At 36.2% G+C, this 19465-nt stretch overlaps 1 protein-coding gene across 6 annotated transcripts in view; it reads right to left on the reverse strand.

The window, feature by feature from the left end:
• The window catches only part of PKP4 (plakophilin 4), a 235752-nt gene that overhangs the window by 78081 nt on the left and 138206 nt on the right, over positions 1-19465 (reverse strand). The window lies entirely within an intron of this gene.

Raw genomic sequence — 19465 nt, forward strand, 5'->3', positions numbered from 1 at the left:
CCCAAAGGCTGTTATAAACTTCATTCTAATTCTTTTTAAAAGAAGTCCCAGAAACTAAAAATAAATACATACAGCCATATATATATATAATACATACAAACAAAAATGTCTAGAATCAACACCAAATTTAATGGTTAGTTTGAACTGATGTTAACCTTATAAAACGTAAACCATACAATAAACCTTCATATCAAAAATATAAGGTTTTAGGGGCACCTGAGTGGCTCAGTTAAGCCTCCTACTTCATCTCAGGTCATGATCTCATGGTTCCTGGATTCAAAAGCCCTATATGGGGCTCTGTGCTGATGGCTGGAGCTTAGAATCTGCTTTGGATTCTGTATCTCTCTGCCTCTCCCCTGCTCATGCCATGTCTATTATTCTCTCTCTCTCAAAAAGAAACATTAAAAAAATTTTTTTTAAAAAAAATACATAAGGTTTTAAAAATCAGGAGGAGATTTTAGCTATATATGTCTCTTAGTTTATAGAGTACCAGTTTAATACATTTCTTCATAAAAACATGTCTGTACCTCCCTCCCATTCTCCCCTGCCCCACCCCCGTCCCCGCCAAAACCAAGAAAGCTTGGTGCTAAGGGGACAAGGCAGTAGAACACAGGAACAAGAGGCTGGATTATCAAGCATTTATTAAATACTTGATGAAGTACTTTAAATACATTATCTCCTTTTTATTCTCCACAACAACCTTATGAAAAGGTACATCATCATCCTTATTTTACAGGTAAAGAAACCAGCCAAAGTCTTATGCCAGTAACCAGAATTGGCTGGGATTCAAACCCAGGATGGTCTGATTCCAAAATCAGGGCTTCTCACTACTGTACATGGCAGAAGGCTTGTGATCCCATTTTTGCATTAAACACGTATACACACATACACAATATGCCTAGAAAAAAGTCTGGAAAAATAAAAACCAAAGTGTTAGCTGTTATTTCTGTGGGGTACAAATAAAATGTCTTTTTTTTTTCCACCTTAAACATTTGTTATGTTTTTGAAATCAGGAAAAAAAGCACATATTGATATATTTTTAGAGTGTTTATTAAATTTGAGGAAAAGTTGTGTGACTTTGGGATTAGGAAAACACTATAAAATAAAGGACTTGGAACAGAAGAAGGTAACAGTGTTTTTAGTGCTAAGAGTTAAAGTTCTTATTAATCCCAATATTTCCACAGTTCATGAAGTGGTTAATGAAACTCTAGATTTAATAAGAACTCCCAGAACTTCAACTTTGTGTGTGATTTGCCTTTACATTGGTCAGAGCCCTAGCAGTTTATATTCTAGGACCTTGAACTAGCAGCAAGCAGGAGGAGCAGCAAGCGTGCTCCCAGTGAATGGAATCAGTCAGTTACTGCGTATCTTTAGCACTCTGCTAGTGTCCCTTTATCTGATGCACTCCTAACTGATTTCAGAAGGGACTGATGGGACAGAAAAAGATGAACATTTGGTCAGGTATAAGTAAGGGCACATTGGTCTTCTTGCTCCTGAGGGAAGGTTATCACAACCTGTGACTCCAAAAGTGGGTCCCTACATTGAATTTCAACTTCTCTTGAATCCGTTTTTATTTCACTGTCACCTAAATTAGTTTTCTAAATACTGAGGTTGCTATTACCCAACTGTGTTCCTTTCAAAATGTCCATATGTTTGTCAATATTAAAATATATGATAAATTAAAAACCGCCATCTAGAATTGTTTAATATACCTCAAGTTTCTTAGGAATATCATAAAAATATCTTAGTTTGAAACTTACATAAACCTTAATGAAATACTTTTACAAGACTTCTTCTTCTCATAATTATAGATTATGGAATATAATTCAGGTTAATTCCTCAAACTGGGCAAGGGTTGTGCTATTTTGCTCATCTTTTTACTTCAAGTGCCTGCCACACCGTCTCACACATAGCAGGTGCTTAACATACGTTGTTGTTAAACCGGATTGTATAGAACATCAAGTTCTTAACGCTCCTGACCAATCAGGGATATATAAAACGATCAGTTATTACTTTGCTCAGTGGACTTATTCTTGTCCACTCTCCATAGAAAATTCCAGTAGGCAAACAGCATTTTTACTGCTGAAAAGGCCTTTGGTCATCTAAATACAATAAGCCATTCCTTGCTGAAGGTGACAGGAAGCCTCAGCTAATATTTTTTCTATTTTAGGTACAAGATAAATATCATTAGGAAAAGAAGCTAATATTAGGATTAAAAACAAGCAACCATTCCATGGTATTTTTTTGAAGACCTGTGTATTCAGCTAAATCACTTCATGCTAATCTTACAATTCTGTTATAACTAGTCACTACATGTTATTCAGAATGGTCTATTTTCTCTTGAAACACTCACTGTAAATGATTCTCAAATTGTTTGCTACTCTGGCACTTGGGGGATCAGATAATAAATACGTGCAATTTTGAAATGCATATTTTAAGTCACTGAATGTAACCTGCTTTTATCAGAACAATTAGAGGCAGCCCCATATTAGACACGTAGGCTTATTCTCGCCTTCTTCCCTTCCTCTCTTCAACCATCTAATCCTAGAAACACTTCCCCAACTTTTATTGACTGTCTACAGTATGTTTATAGGCACTGTGCCCACAAATGACTCCATCCTATTCCCTTTCACTTCTTATCCGAAGATGCCAAGTAACTTGCGTTCTAGGAGCTTCCGCTGGAATGTAAAACACATTTTAAAATATAAGAAATGAATCATCCATGAAAACTTTGTTTCAGTAGAGAGATGCATTCACAATTTCTAATAACTTAATTATCAACAATTTTCTAGAATGAAATTCTTAAGTCTGAGACTGTTGAGGCACACAGTGAACAATTAGAAGCAAGTTTATTAGCAAATTAATAAATCAAGGTAGTTCATTATAATGTGGACAATATTTGTTTTGTAAAGAAGACACCAAGCCTTTATCACAATGTTACAGAAAAATATATAGTAAATCATTGTAAAATTAAATGTTTTATTTTTCATTTCACAGACATAAATGGAGGCAAAAATATCTTTGCTAGATGTGTATGGTTGGGTTGTGCAATATCTTCAAAACCGTCCTGATTCTGGTATTACTCCACAAGTCAGAGAACTAGCCTGTTCCCGTTCCTCTCAGGGACGGTGGGCCAGTGACTGAGGGTCTAAAAGAAGCCATGGGAGGGGGTGGCAATGGTATAGTGGGGAGCATCCACAGTGAGCCACCGTTCCTAGACACCAGATTCCCTGGCCTTCTCAGAGATTTCATCAAGTTGATACTCAAAAGCTTTTAAGAAGTTCCTGTTGTGCTTACACAAGCCAGAGAGGATTCTACTTGCAACCAAAACCCTTGATTGATGTTATCATAAAACTAAGTACAGTACTATGACTGAAAACCAATACAAACAGGCCCTCTGAAAAGGGCCAAAATCTAACTGTAACCCTAGTGCAGTGCTTCCAAATGCATCCTAGATATAAAACACTTGTATTCAATATATTGAAACTCTCTTTCCCACAAACCAACTCTTGCCTAATTATTACCACCTAGTCACTCAAAGTGAAGAACGTGGAATCATCTGTTTTCCACCCACTAGTGTGCCGTCTTCATGAGGGTAGGAAGGTTTGCCTTATTCACAGATGTACTTCCAGAAACTAAGACAGTCCCTGGCACAGGGCAGTCACTTAAAACACAAACCTTTTGAATTCATCCCTGCTACCACAGACACAGCTCGGGCCTTCATCCTCTCTGTGCTGCAGCTGGACCACCCTTCCAGGCTCCCCTCCACACTGCTACTTCCGTGATTTTGCAAACCCTTGGATATCTGACAGCATTCTCTTGATGCTATTGCATAACAGACCCACAGATGAAACAACTTAAACGTCTTAGTATGCCCCAGACGGCCCTCTACCACCCCGGTCCTTCTAGTCTGCCCTTTTCCACACAAACCTATATTCTAGGCACTTCTAATTACTTGCAGTTCCCCCACATACCATGCTGCTTCACGCTTACAGTGCTATTTTGGGGACAGAATGTGCAGAAACACAGTCTGGAAGCTCTTTCAGAATTACACAAATTCGAGAGTGGCAAATGCAGGTACCCTGTTATAATATATATGCTATATACCCATGAAATTGAACATGCTAATAAAGTAAACCTTACTCCTTATCACTTAATAGGAATAATTTTGAAAAATGGTAAACTTAAGTCTGAACCCAATTTCCTTCAAATTCTCCTATGCCTGATGTGGGCTAGCCTCTGTTACTGGACACTAGTAGGTAAACAGTAGTGGAGGGGGCAGTGGAGAATGTGACAAAGCCATACAGTATTGTTACCACATCATTTCTCTCTTTCTCCTAGGTCAAGATGGGATTCTGTCCATTAGTAGTACTTCAGGCAACTGTCATTACTCTCCTACTGGACACACTGAATCGAATAGAACCCAAGAGTTATTTTTCTGTTGAAAAGAAAGCACCCATGTTAATTGGGTACATGGTCAAACTGTAAAACTTACTGCTTTGTTTTATGGAAAACAAAATCTCTGTTAACAGTGAAGGAAACCATCAATAAGACAAAAAGGCAACCTCCTGAACGGAAGGAGATGCAAAATAAAGAGAAAACTTATACAATTCAACACCAAAAAACAAACAAACAAAATCCCAAATATGCCGATTAAAATGGGCAGAGAACCCAAATAGACATTTTGCCAAAGAAGACATCCAGATGGTCAACAGACATGTGAGAAGATGTTCAACATCACTGTCAAAATGAAACCCTACATCTGCCAAGATGGCTAGAGTTAAAAAAAAAAACACAAGTGTTAGTGAAGATGTGAATAAGAAGTTACCCTCATGCACTGTTAGTGGGAATGTAAATTAGCACAGCCATTGTGAAAAACAGAATGGAGGCTCCTTAAAAAATTAATAGAACTACTACACGACTCAGTAATTCCTCTCCTGAGTATTACCCCAAAGAAAATAAACACACTAATTTGAAAATTTATATATTCCCTTATGTTTACTGCAACATTATTTACAATAGTCAAATTATGGAAGCAGCCCAAATACCCATCGAGAGATAAAGAAAGTGTGGTGTATAAATACACAAAGGAATATTACTCAGGTATAAAAAAAAGAGAGAGAGAGAAAGAGCTTGCCATGTGTGATAACATGGATGAACGTAGAGGTGTTATGCTAAGTGAAGTTAAGTCTGAGAATGCCATTATGATTTCACTTATATATGGAATCTAAAAAAAGCAACAACAAGAAAACAAAATGCAGAAATAGACTTCTAAATATGGAGAACAAACTGATGATTATCAGAGGGGATGAGGGTAAAAGATGGGCAAAAAGGGAGGAGAATGGGAAAAAAAAATCACTGTGTTAGGAAATTTTATATACACATGTACATATGTGTATACAGAGAACACTCATAGTTTAAAATTTGAGTATAGTCAGTAAGTTAAATTTCACTTGTATTAATGGAGCGGAATCCCTGGAGTGAATTATTTTAGAGACTTTTATTTATGAGAGTAGGGGTGTGTGGCACTGTCTAGACTATGTACTCTTTACAGCATTCTCCCTGGTGATCACCGATTATCCTTTAAGAATTAAAAGAAAAGAGAATTAACAATGAAATTTGATCACTTCCTCCTTTAAGTGAAGAATGTGCCCAATAACCTATCTCAATTTTAGGTCTTTTTGTATGATTTTAATTGTAGTAGTTGTTTACGTGTTTCAACTACCAAACTATGACCATCTTCTTGATGGTGAAGATTGTGTCTTAATTCTGTCTGTATCAACTAACTAGCATTGAGTAGGATACTAAATAATTGATATCTGATCTTAATCTTAACTCATTGGATTTTTTTTTCAAAGCTAATTTTATGTAATTTTAGAAATTATTTCTTAAAATAATTTTTTAAATATTTGTTTATTTTTGAGAGAGAGAGAGAAGCAGAGAGAGGAAGACACAGAATCTGAAGCAGGCTCCAGGCTCTGAGCTGTCTGCACAGAGCCTGACATGGTATTCAAACTCACAAACCTTGAGATCATGACCTGAGCCAAAGTTGGATGCTTAAGCAACTGAGCCACCCAGGTGCCCCAGAAATAATTTCAATTATTCTACGAAGGAACCAGAATTCCCCTGCCCTGATTTGGCTCTATTATAGAAAAGATGCTTATTGTATATCTAACATGAATCCAATTAATATTTGCTGATTATCTACTTGAGTGCAAGATATTAGAAGTTGTTACAGTGAAAAGACACAAAGTCCTTGTCTTCCAATGCTTGACTGCCTTATAATTACTCATTACAGTACATGTGTGACACTCCCACTGGATCATATGCCCAAAGGCTAGAAGGTGTCAAGAGACTTTGAAAAGGCTGTTCTTAAAGGCAGAAACCTTTAAGAGGAGTCTGACAGGCCTAGCAGTGTTTGAAGGAAGCAGCATTAACCTATCTATAACAACCCAAAGTATGAAACAGTTGTCTTTTACAACAAAAAAACAAGATCTAGCTCTCCTTCTACTCACTTCAAGAGAAGGTACATTAGTATGGGGACCACTCAGGTAGAAATTTGAACATGAAGACTCCAGTGGGAGAGATATGAGCAGTATAAAATGCCCTGCCATCTTCTAGAGTTAACTTCAATTCCCACAGCTCAAAAATTGTAGAAGGCTAGGAATCAGCCAGTTTGGGAGACCACCGCCATAATAGTCTACATGTCCAAATAAAACAAATATTTCTCCCTTTTGATGACAGTGTCTTCAAATGGTTATTTAAATCATCCTAAACTGGTAGCATTATATCATCTATTTATTTCACTATTACAACATATTCTTCCACAATGTTTTCAAAATTATTCTTAGGTGATCTTCCTTTACTGAACAGAGGTAATTAACAGATGAACACTCATTAATCATATGTTCAATGACTATTTTTGCTATTAGTTTTAGTATTTTGAGTTCTGAGTCCTGTACAAAAGTTCTGCATTACAGTTGGTCCGAGGGTTGTGGGTTATCATTAAGCTGATTAACAAAAGTTCTGTATTTCTTCTGTACATGTTAACTCATAAATTCAAAAATTAATGATGTTTACAGATGACATCACAGTTGCTCAAATAAATTCCAAACTAAGTATATCTCTTTCTCTAATAATTCATTACTGTCTTATTTTCAATATATGATTCACTTATTTTAAAAGTTAACTTTCAACTATTTCACTTGTTATTGGTGGGTTTTAATATTCTACTAATTGTAGTTATTATATTAGCAAGTATGTAGGTCTCCTAGATTCTAAATCCATTGTGAAAACTTCTGGTGACTGTCTCTTACTTTGCTGTAATTTCCTTTATAATCCATTGCTCTAATATTGATAAGTTTACTTGTTAATTGATTCCAAGGTCCATTTCTTTGTTAAAAAGAAAAAAGAGGAGGGGTGGAGGGCACCTGGGGGGTTCAGCTGATTGGGTGACCAACTCTTGATTTTGGCTCAGGTCATGATCTTAGGGCTCATGAATTCAAGCCCCACATCAAGCTCACTGCTGTCAGCCCAAAACCTGCTCGGACTTTATATCCCTGCCCCCCATCTATCTGTCCCCCTTTACTGCTTGCACTCACTCTCAAGAATAAATAAATCTTAAAAAAAAAAAAAAAAGACAGAAAAAAGACAGGTGCCTGTGTGGCTTAGTCAGTTAAGTGTCTGACTCTTATTTCGGCTCAGGTCATCATCCCAGGGTTGGGTAATCAAGTCCTGTGTCAGGCCTGTAGAACCTGTTTAAGATTCTCTCTCTCTCCCTTGGCCCCTCCTCTGCTCTCCTCTCTCTAAAAATTAAAAAACAAAAGTAGTTTGTTTGGGTTTTTATTTTTTGGCAATGAATTCATATTGCAATTACATAGCACCTTATTATCTCTAGGCATTACAAATTGCTTTTTAATGAAATGCATCATAATCTTCTTAGATATGGACTTTCAGCTCCATAGCTCCCAGGTCACTTCATATTTCCTAATACGCACCTAGGATTTTCTACCCCAGGAAATCTGGCAAAATAACTACTAATGATTCTTAAGTTTTAGTCTCTACTAGGGAGTGTTCCAAGATAAATTTAAAACAAACTTCCTTAATTGAGTAACCATTCTAAACATAGATTTCTGTACCTTAATTAATTATAATCAATTATAATTTCTATTAATGCATTTATAAAATATTCTACTAGTTCTTTGTGAGTTCTTAGCTAGATAGACCTCATTCTGTACTTTAGCCTAATCTTGAGTGCTCTTGAATGCCGGAGAATGCTACTTCTTGAATATAATGTCTGTGGAAGTACCAAGTCTTAAAAACACTTACCATGTAAGCAAGTTGAATTTCTCCTCACCCTCAGCAAGAATACCCTTGAGCTTATTTTATGCTCATAATTAATAAGGGGAGAAGTGGGGTCTAGAAGACTGAGATGGAATCAAGACCTCTCTAATGCTATAAACCAGCTTCTAATGTTCCATGAACTCATACCACTTACCAACAAGGAACTGCTGGAACTAGTTTCATTTTTCCTATGTTTGGGAAACAAGGACCTCACTAATCACTTTTAGATAGATAATTAATGAGGAAATAGATCCTTTACATTAAAAAGAAGACTTAATCTCTGCCCTACCAACAGAACAGCAAGAGCAGTTAGACAAAATTAAACATTACGATTATGCTCAAGACAGGTGTGGATAGCTCTTCCTTCTTCCACTAGACTACTTCAAGAAGTCCAAGATAGGAAAGCCAATATGTACAACAGATAACGAAGGTGGACTGCTTTGCCTGGCTGAAGCAGAGGTAGGGAGCTGGAAGGCAAACAGCTATCCCCACCCACGACACTGTTTTTAAGGGGTTCTGAGGACCCTAGTCTGAAAAGCCACTAGTCTATACACAATAAGGTTATCTTAGCAATAACACTCAGAAAGCAATCCTTCTTAGCATCTAACTACATTTTTAGGAGCTTCTTCCAAATTTATTTGTCTATTCATAATCTCAACAAAAACAAAAACTCTTCCTTTAAATTTATGATTTTTCCAGGACTTGGGTTACTTTCTGTGTTTTTATCATGGTATCAGACCCTGGACAATTTTCTATTGGATGGAGACTGATTTCTTTCTTCCCAAGAAAAGATCACACGATCTCAAGAGTCAGGAAAAGGGAAATCATGATGACATGCTCATCATGGTAGTTTATTAATGTTTTTGTGTGTTATGGCTCTGAATTGCCCCTGAAATGGCATATGCCCATAACTTGGACTAAGCAAGGCACAACATATGAGAAAGAGTAAAGGATCTCTTTCCATAATTATTTATATGATCTGAGGCTGATATTGAGGTTAGAGAAAAGAAAAGGACACTGCATGAAACATGATGTCCTTCTTGTAGGATGCAGTTGTTCTTGACCTGACCCATCACTACCAGGACATGAGCTCTGAGTCACCTTTCACTAGTGTGGGTGGATTTGGGCTGACCTACCTGCAATCTACACCAAGCCACACGAATAGCCAACAGAAGGTGCAAGCAAGATGGCTGTAGAAGGGCAGGACTGATACTTCAAGAAGTCTGGGAAAGATCTAAGACTTACAGTCTGACCCCTATATTTCCTCTCAGTGACACTTTACCTGAGAAAACTGGCCATGCTCTCAAAATGTGGTTTATAATGTTAGTCTTTAAAAAAATCATGAGTAATAGGGACAGCAAAGTCTTGGTTTTCATTGGCTGTTAGCAAGTTTAAAGTAAAATGTATATCCAGCCACGGTTGTGAACATTTGTGGTCTTGTTACTGGCTCTATTCATGCTCACCCTTGTTTTAGTTCTTCATTTCACTTTTCACTATGCTACTCTTCAGTAGCAATAGTTTTAAACTCCTATAATGGCCGTATAAAATGAATTCCAGGAAGAAGTAAGATATAAATAACATTCCGACCAGTCTTCTAAAGAGAAAATTATGTATTTAATGCAGAGCAAAAACATTAAAGGAACAGGAAATACTAGCCCATTTAACAATTCAAGTTACTTTCATAGGGACTGGAGGTAAACACATTTTAGAAGATGTTAAATATTCTTTGACAAAAGCATTTTGTGTTAGTGCTTTGAATCTATGAATAAAAGATCCAGAAGACCATATGGGAAAGGGAAGATCAAAAAGGATGTAGTACTAGACAAAAATGAGACAAACAGTTCCCTCTGGTATCCCCATATATTATACAAGAAGCATGATTTCTGTGTAAGCCCAGCCCACAACAGGTGTTCTAACCAGTAAAAGTAGAAATCAGAATAGAAGGGTTTTCTAACATTTCAGTTGACATTTGAAAGAGTGAAAGCAACTGAAAATAGCAAAATGGCTAAACACAACATCAGGCTCTCTTTTCTAAGTATTGTGCCATAACATAGGGTATTATTTGGGTGAAAGGTCAGCCTTAGAATAGATGGACTACTGAGAACTGTTTGTGTCCATGGTCTAAAAACTGCTATTATCTACCTCACTTCTGTTCTTCCCAAAACTCTCCAAAGGTGAAGAAACAGAAATGAAAACCACTTTTAAAGACTGAAAATATAAAAAGAAAGAACACACAAAAATATACTCTTTTTAGAAATGTATCAATCATTTTAAAGCTTATATTAGCAAAAAAAAAAAAAAGCTGGTGTTGGTAGGGGGCAGGGGAAGGGTCCTGTTTTTCTACTCACTCTGCATGAGCTTGAACAGAATTAACACAGAACTAAGCTGTGAAGTGTGTAGTAAGAAATGCTGGCTGGCTTCCAAATTCTTTAAAACTCACCATTATAAATAGCTTTGTTTATGATGCATACAATTCCATTTTTTTTAACTTTAGTATTCAAAATGTTTTGAAAAGCCAATATAAAAGTTTACTTAAAAGGAATTTTAAATTATAAAAACCTAAATTTTTTTTATTAAGCATGTACTCCCCTGATTATCCTATTCAGACATTCAAAAGAAATGATTTATTCAGATACAATTCTTTATACTCATATAAAGACACTGTCAAATTTGGCATATGTCTAAAGAAGAATATTCACTTTCTTTCCACTGATCAGCCAAAGTAAGGATTTATTTTTTTAATTTTCATGAACAGTAAAGTTCTTTAAATTCTGGAAAAAACCTTTTATGTTATTAGTGTAAAAAGAAAGAACATGATCTATTAAATTCTCATTTGCTTTTTGGAAAAAAAATTGTTTCTCACTATAACAGCATTTCCAGTCCTTAATTCAAGGACAAGCACTATAACTGGTTGTTTTAGTGCTGAAGGAGGAATGAATTCACACATGGGATAGAGTACAGACCCAGGATCATCAATAACTCTTCTAGAAAAAGAATGAACACAAGGATACCGTCAACATTTGGCATAGTATATGCTATGTTTCTATGTAGTAAGTGTAGTAAGATCTATGGAACTTAGGAAAGTAGTTCTAGAATGCTTAAAAATCTTCTGAAAACCCTCGCAGATTCCTAATTTGTCACACATCCCCTCTATCTCTTTTCTATCCCTCAGATAAGTGTGAGGGGTTTCCAAACTACCAAATGGGAATGAGAAAGAAAAAAGCCTAGTAGAACAAGTGAGAAGGAGGCCTGCCTGGGTGGCTCAGTTGGTTCAGCATCAGACTCCAGCTCAGGTCATGATCTCGCAGTTCATGGGTTTAAGCCCCACATTGGGCTTTGTGTGGACAGCTCAGAGCCTGGACCCCTGGACCCTGCTTCAGATTTTGTGTCTTCCTCTCTCTCTGCCCCTCCCCTGCTTGCACTGTCTCTCAAAATATAAATAAACTTAAAAAATTTTTTTTTTTATTAAAAAAAGAGCAAATGAGAAGGAATGACAATAATGATAACGGAGGGTCAGGGTAATTTCATTTTTTTAAAAAATGTTTTTTATTTATTTTTGAGAGACAGAGAGAGATAGCACGAGCAGGGGAGGGTCAGAGAGGGGGAGACACAGAATCCGAAGCAGGCTCCAGGCTCTGAGCTGTCAGCAGAGCCCGACGCGGGGCTCAAACCCTTGAACTGTGAGATCATGACCTGAGCCGAAGTCGGATGCTTAACCCACTGAGCCACCCAGGCGCCCCCAGGGTAATTTCTTAAAACAGCATTCTGGATATAAATTGTTCAGTAGTTGAACAGGCAATTTCCATGGCAAACAGATAAGACAACTGTTTGGGCAAGACTGTGTTAAATTCCTAGCTTTCATGTCTAGCATTTCTTTCAGGAGATATGAATGAAAAAGACAACAATGGTTTGCAGTATGACAGAAGAAGTGACTAATCAGCTTTATCTCTGCTTCTCCCTTTCAGTGCCCTCCCATTCATTGCCATAATAAGCCAACAGTATTGATGGAAAAGGCAGCAAAAAGTGTGTGGTGTACTCTGAAGATTCATAATCTGTTCAGTTTAAATAGTCTCTATTTAAACTATTAGAGAGAACATCCACCATAACCATCTCAATTTTGTAAAAATGACACATAAATTTTAACCATAACTTCAGTCAGAAAATAAATCAATTAATATTTTAAAAAACCTTCCATTATGCAATATTTAAAACACACACACGTGTATAAAAAGAAAACAGATTATAATAAATCCCTTATATATTCATGACCTGGCTTCAACAAGAAAAAGAACATGTAGTCACGCTTATTTCATCTATAGCTTCACTCATTGTTTTCTTCACATTACTAGATTATTTTGAAGCAAGTCACTCAGCTTATCACTCATGTAATAAATACTTTAGATGTACCTCTAAATATAGATACTTTAAAGAGATCATAACCACATTATCACACCTAAAATATTAATAGTAAAATTCTTAATATCAGCAAGTCTCTAGTCATATTCAAATTGTTTCAATTAAAAAAATTTCTTTTATTTTAGAGAGAGAAAAAGCATGCAAGCAGGGTAGAGGGTCCGGGGGTGGGAGGGAGAAAGAGAGAAGCATCTTAAACAGGCTCCACGCTGAGCATGACGCAGGGCTCAATCGCACAACCCTGGAATCATGACCTGAGCCGAAATCAGAAGTCAGATGCTTAATGACTGAGCCACCCAGGAGTCCCTCCTGTTTCAATTTTTTAACACAGTTGGTTTGTTTGAATCTAACCAAAACAAGGTCAACACATTATATCTGGATGCTAGGTTTCTAAAACATATTTCTATTAATGTCTAGTTTGAAACTAAATTCTTTTTTTTTTTGTTTGAATTTCTGTTTGAAATTATTTTATTTGCCCAACGGACTGGATCTGGCTGATGCATCAGCGCACTGCCATTTAACACGTTCCCTTGGCTCCATATTTCCTACGACTCGGTATTTATATTTAGATGACTGAACAATTTTAGGGCAAGAAAATATGTCACCAGTGACATTATGTTCTTCCCATTGCATCACATCAGGAGGGCATAATTTCTGACCATCTCCCTTTTTGCAATATTAACATAAGAATAAATTGATGGGTTCAGATGCTCTCAGCCTGATCCATTCAGTGTAAAGTTTCCCATCATCTTTTTAGCTAATGATTTTAACTGCTGTCCATGATCACTGTTTATGTTAGTGGTTGCAAAATTCACCCAAGTTTTAACTTAAGGACACATTCTTTATTTTTTAATTTTTATTTTAAATGTTTATTTATGTTTGATAGAGACAGAGCATGAATGGGTGAGACGCAGATAGAGAGGGAGAGACACAGAATCCGAAGCAGGCTCCAGACTCTGAACTGTCAGCACAGAATCTGACATGGGGCTCGAACCCACAAACAGTGAGATCATGACCCGAGGCAAAATCAGACGCTCAACCGACTGAGCCACCCATGAGCCCCTTAACTTATGGACATATTTTTAATGTACTACTTCTCTGAATAATAAAAATTCTACCTTTGTATTTATGTTCATAGATCACTCACTATTTACCAGTCTTTACTGAAAAGTATTTTGCTAATACCACTGAGAAAACAGATACAGATCTGTGTGCTGTCCTTCCAAAGCACCTAAATACTTGTATCATGGTTGATAATTTTACTTGAATTTTCTCTGTGCCTGAAATAGCCCTGTTTATAGATAAGGTAACTAAAGCTGGGGTTAGATCAACCTTTATTGACATGTTCTGAAGCAGAGGTGACACATCGTAGGATCCTCAAATAACTGGCCATTTTTTGTTCTTTTCCAATAAAAACAAAGCTAAAAGAAATACACACACACATATACCCTAAAGACATTCCTCCTTGGATTATGAGAGTCTATTAATGCAAACCAAATGTTTTATCTAAACTATGTGACAGTGGTTAAAATGTGTAATTATTTAATATAAAATTTTTCATCTGTGAAAATCTGTAGCCTACAGGCTTTTATTCCTCTTCAGTTTCAAGAGTGTTTTCTCCCCTATTTAAGAGAGGAGTAACACAACTGGAGAATAGAAAAACCCATGCAACAGGAGGATTAGACTGATTTGTTATGAAACAGACTGAAGCCTCAGGGAGGATAGCCATAATGGCAATCCAGTCACTACAAAGTCTGGCAAACTTGTCTCCCTCCTTCCTCCCTGGGGGCAGACAAGCCATACTCATTTTTAGGGCAAGCTGATTAACTGCTGAAAATGCACTAATGGATGGCACTCACTTTTAGGTAGATAATCACATTTGCTACTTCCTTTTCCATACATTATTGGCTTAGAGCTATATATAGTGGTAATTCTCTGAAGGGTTAAAGGAACATCTCATTACTTTTATCAGTCTTTCTGCTCCATGTCCTTAACCTGCCAAATGGTGAGAATGTGAACTTAACACTAAACTTCCTTTATTTCATCAGAGATTAAAATGATTGGATGAAGAAATGGCAAACTTTTCCCCTAAAATAATGAACTTCAGAAAGTGCATTAGTGGGAATGTTTTTTAAGAATGTTTTCTAGAATCTTTAATCTACATGACTTCTTTTAACATGTTTGTGATTGACTAGACTATAAATGGTAACCACTGCAATTTCCATAAAAGAGAGATAAAATCGTGGTAGTGGCTGCAGGCACCATTTTATACAAGCTATGACTATTTGGAGGGGTAGAATGGATAAAGTGGGATGCTTAAGTCTTCTCACACCACTTATCGACACCCCAGGGGAAAAAAACCAATGAAACAATGCTATCTTTAGGGGAAAATGTCATCCTAATGATAAATTCAGGTATATAGTAATAATTAAAACCAAAGCAAACTAAACACAAAACACCAAAAAAGAAAGACTGCTGAACAGTTAAGATACTGGATGTGTTTATGAGGTGCCTGAGAGACTCAGTTGGTTAAGCCTCTGACTTTGACTTCATCTTGTTATGATCTATCGGTCTGTGAGTTCGAGCCCCTTGTTGGGCTCTGTGCTGACGGCTTAGAGCCTGGAGACTGCTTCGGATTCTGTGTTCCCCTCTCCCTCTGCTCCACCCCTACTTGTGCTCTGTCTCTCTTGCTCTCAAAATAAATAAAACATAAAAAAAAATTAAGGGAACAAAAAGAGGATCATGGGTGTGTCTGTTATACAACAGGTGTCCAGTGACCAGTGTTCTCTTCCCCATAATATAAAGAAGTACTTTAACCTAAGGGTATGAGAATCAAAGAAACTTGGGTAAAGCCTCCTGGGATAGAGACAGGACAGACAATGTAATCTGTAATCATCACAGAGCTCTTTACAAAATTATAAATAATAAAATATAAACATATATTTTATGCTGCTACTAAGGTGGTTTGTTATATTGCTGGTTATGCACAATGGTCCCTTCTGCAGACTGGGAATTTCCAGACTTTGAGATCTTTGTATCTCTACAAGAAAGCAAAGGTATACATATTTACTCAGTGAGTTTGAGAAGACATCATGAATATTTGCAAAAAGCAAAAAAAAAAAAAAAAAAAAAAAAAAAAAAAAAAAAAAAAAAAAAAAAAAAAAAAAAAAAAAAAGGTAAAAGTAAAAGTAAAATCATGAAAGGAAATTTGGTAACAGAAATTAATGTTAGTATCATCTGTTTGGGCTTTCTCCGACCCTAAACTGCAAATCTGGATAATTCGGTATCTATTACATCTTTACCTCTTTAATATTTACATTATTAATATATATTTATATTATTACATACCAATTATTATATACCATATACAGAATATGTAACTTCTACATGCCTGTAGCGATACTAAGGGATTTGTATTCTAAAAATAGATTAATATACTGTACTCTTAGTGTTGTAATGTATTAAGAACTGTGCTATTTTAACATGTACATCTCAGGGTTATTTCAGTGCAAAAAACCTAGTGATAGAAGCAAAGAGAATAAGCCAAATTATTCATTAGAAAAGTGGGCAAAGAATGTGAATAGAATAGGAAACTCAAAGAAAATGCTAAGTAAAGTAAGATAATGTTTAGATTGGTACAATGTAAAGAGCCTGTCTATTGCTAAATGTTGGCAGGACGGAAGGAAGGAGAGAAAGAGAGAGACAGAGAGACAAAGAGACAAAGACACACACCCTGGAACATTTCTGCATACTGTTTGAAGAGGGTATAGTTGTGCTACTTTGGAAAGCAATTCAGGAAGGTATAACTCAAATACTGTACTTATAATGATACATTTTCCAGAATTCTATACGTGTAACCAAGAGATATCATTGTTTCATTATTTAAAGTATTAATAAATGGAAGTTAAATGTTCTTCAATATAGAAATGGCCAGTTTATTATTCTTTGAAATATATATAACGATAATCATTAAAAACATAAACTAGGTCTACACATACCAACATGGATAGATCTTAAACACTGAGTGCACAGTGATACGCACAAACTATACCATTTTGTGTAGGTTAAAAAAGCAACATACGATACTGGCCAAGGATGTACAGGACATAAAAGTATGTAAGTAAACTGGAAGACTATATACTAGTGGTTAGCTATTGGGAAGACAGAATGGGGCAAAGAGGGCTTGAATTAAAGAATAATTTTAAATAAAAAAGGCCAATGTGATGAATTATCAACAACTGTCTATTCTGGGATGTGAGTACTTGAGTTTTTGTTATATTATTCTCTGTAATTCTTAGTACTTCTAACATTTCTCAAGATAAAGATTAAAAGATGCAGAGAAAACCCAAAATGATAGTAAAAAGAAGACATATGATTAAAGTAATTATTAATTCCCACGAAGTAGTAAAGGGAATTTTTTCAGGAAGTATCCTGAAATATAGTATGTATATATGGCCTATTTAAATTACTTTCTAATTTAGCAATATATTACATAGTTTAAAAAAAAACTAATGACTGAGAGTGGGGGTGGGTAATGTAATCAATGTATTGATTAAATAATTAATCACTGTTACATATTTTGAAAACAGTAATTACAGAATGTGAACTGTGAAAAATTACATAAAATGAAATAACGTTATTTTAATTAAAATGGTGATTTAAAAGACAATTAAATCATGGCATGATACATGTATTTTAGAAGCATGGGCCCCTGAATTTTAAAAAGTATTTTCCTCTTCATTAATTAGAAAATTGATACACTTGGGCTGCCTCCTTTTTTAACCAAATACAGGGAAAGAATCAAGATAATCTGAAACTTTGGGGCGCCTGGGAGGCTCAGTTGGTTAAGTGTCTGACTTTGGCTCAAGTCATGATCTCATGGTTCATGGGTTTGAGCCCCATGTTGGGCACTGTGCTGCCAGTGTGGAGCCTGCATGGGATTCTCGCTCTCTCCTCTCTCTCTCTCTCTCTGCCAGTCCCTAACTCATGCTATCTCAGTCTCAAAATAAATAAAAAAAAAAAAAAAAAAAAAAGAGTGGCGCCTGGGTGGCTCAGTCAGTTAAGTGTCCGACTTCGGCTCAGGTCATGATCTCGCAGTTCGTGGGTTCAAGCCCTGCGTCAGGTTTTGTGCTGACAGCTCAGAGCCTGGAGCCTGTTTCAGATTCTGTGTCTCCCTCTCTCTCTGCCCCTCTCCAACACGTGCTCTGTTTCTCTCTGTCTCAAAAATAAATAAACCATAAAAAATTATTAAAAAAGATAATATGAAACTATGATGCTAACTAAAAACTTTTCATGGTTCCTTCTAACCATATCACCCACTTAACATTTATAAATGTTCAGTCGAAGAAATAGGTAGTTCATTTTGAAATATTTATTTACTATGATTAAAATATTTTGTTGTATAATGTTCTAGGTCCATAAAAGACTCTCTTATAAAAATGACTTGGCTTAAAATCCACATTCTATACAATCACATTCTTAGGTTAAAAATAGGTTAGCTTAATGGAATACCGGTTGAAGTACCTTGGGCTCACATGCCCTGCAGAAGACCTAGTTTATACAAGTTTAATTCAAATCAGGAGAAATAGATGCCACTTGGATTTGTATGTCCCAGATGAAACTGGCTTGTGACTGGAATTGCAATGAGAAGCAATAATTAAAATGCCTCTGGAAGAACTGTGCTTAAGTAAACTGCTCCAGATAAATGGCTTCTGTAGAGCTGCAGGTCAGCCACAGACTCATTTATATCTTTCAGATGTGGTACTCTTTCCTCTGTTTATAATAGCAGTTGCATCATAAAAATTCAGTGTTACTAAATCTGCTCATAAGAGCATCCATTTAATAAATATTCACTGCAGAGATCCTCAAGAGAGTTTCTGATAATTACATTCCAATATCAAATAGTTTATCCTTCATTTGGTCTGAATTAGAAACAAAATCAGAGAACTTTTACTTGTTTGACCATTAAGAGAGAGAGAGAGAGAGACACTAGTGACCAAAGACAACATTTAGAAATGGAATTGGGTGAACTATATTCTGATCAATATCACAGGATTCCCCAATAGCTTTACCTACTACACACATAAAGTAATAACATGGACAACTAGTGCAGCAGTATACAAAAATTTACAGTAACAGAAAGCAGAGGAGAAAGGACCGAGTTCTAATGAGAGAGTGGGAGGGTGGGTGAAGAGGCTAAGGAAAACTTCTGCCACTCCCTGACTCCCAAACTAAGAATGCCTAGAGCAAAACCCTGGGAATTCTCCTCTTTTAACACTCAAGACAGTAGTAGCATTATTTACAACAGCCAAAAAGTAGATGTCTATTAACTGGTGAGCAAATAAACAAAATGTGGTATATCTTTCTATACAATGGAACGTTATTTGGAATGAAAAGGGGTTAAGTACTGAAACATGCTTACAACATGGGTGAATCTTGAAAACATCATGTTTGGTGAAAGAAGCCAAGTCACAAACGGCCATGTATTGCATGGTACCGTATGTAGGAAATGTCCAGTGGGCAAATCCACAGACACAGAAAATAGAGGAGTAGTTCCCAGGGGTCGTGGGGAAGCGAGAATGGGAAAGGAGTGCTAAAGGGTAGAGGGCTTCTTTTTGGGGTGATGAAAATGTTCTAAAATAAAACAGTGGTAATGGGTGAACAACTCTGTGAAAATTGTACCCTTGAGAGTATGAATTTTAGGGTCTAA

Source organism: Suricata suricatta, chromosome 3, assembly GCF_006229205.1.
Source record: "Suricata suricatta isolate VVHF042 chromosome 3, meerkat_22Aug2017_6uvM2_HiC, whole genome shotgun sequence".
In the NCBI taxonomy this organism is placed as follows: domain Eukaryota; kingdom Metazoa; phylum Chordata; class Mammalia; order Carnivora; family Herpestidae; genus Suricata; species Suricata suricatta.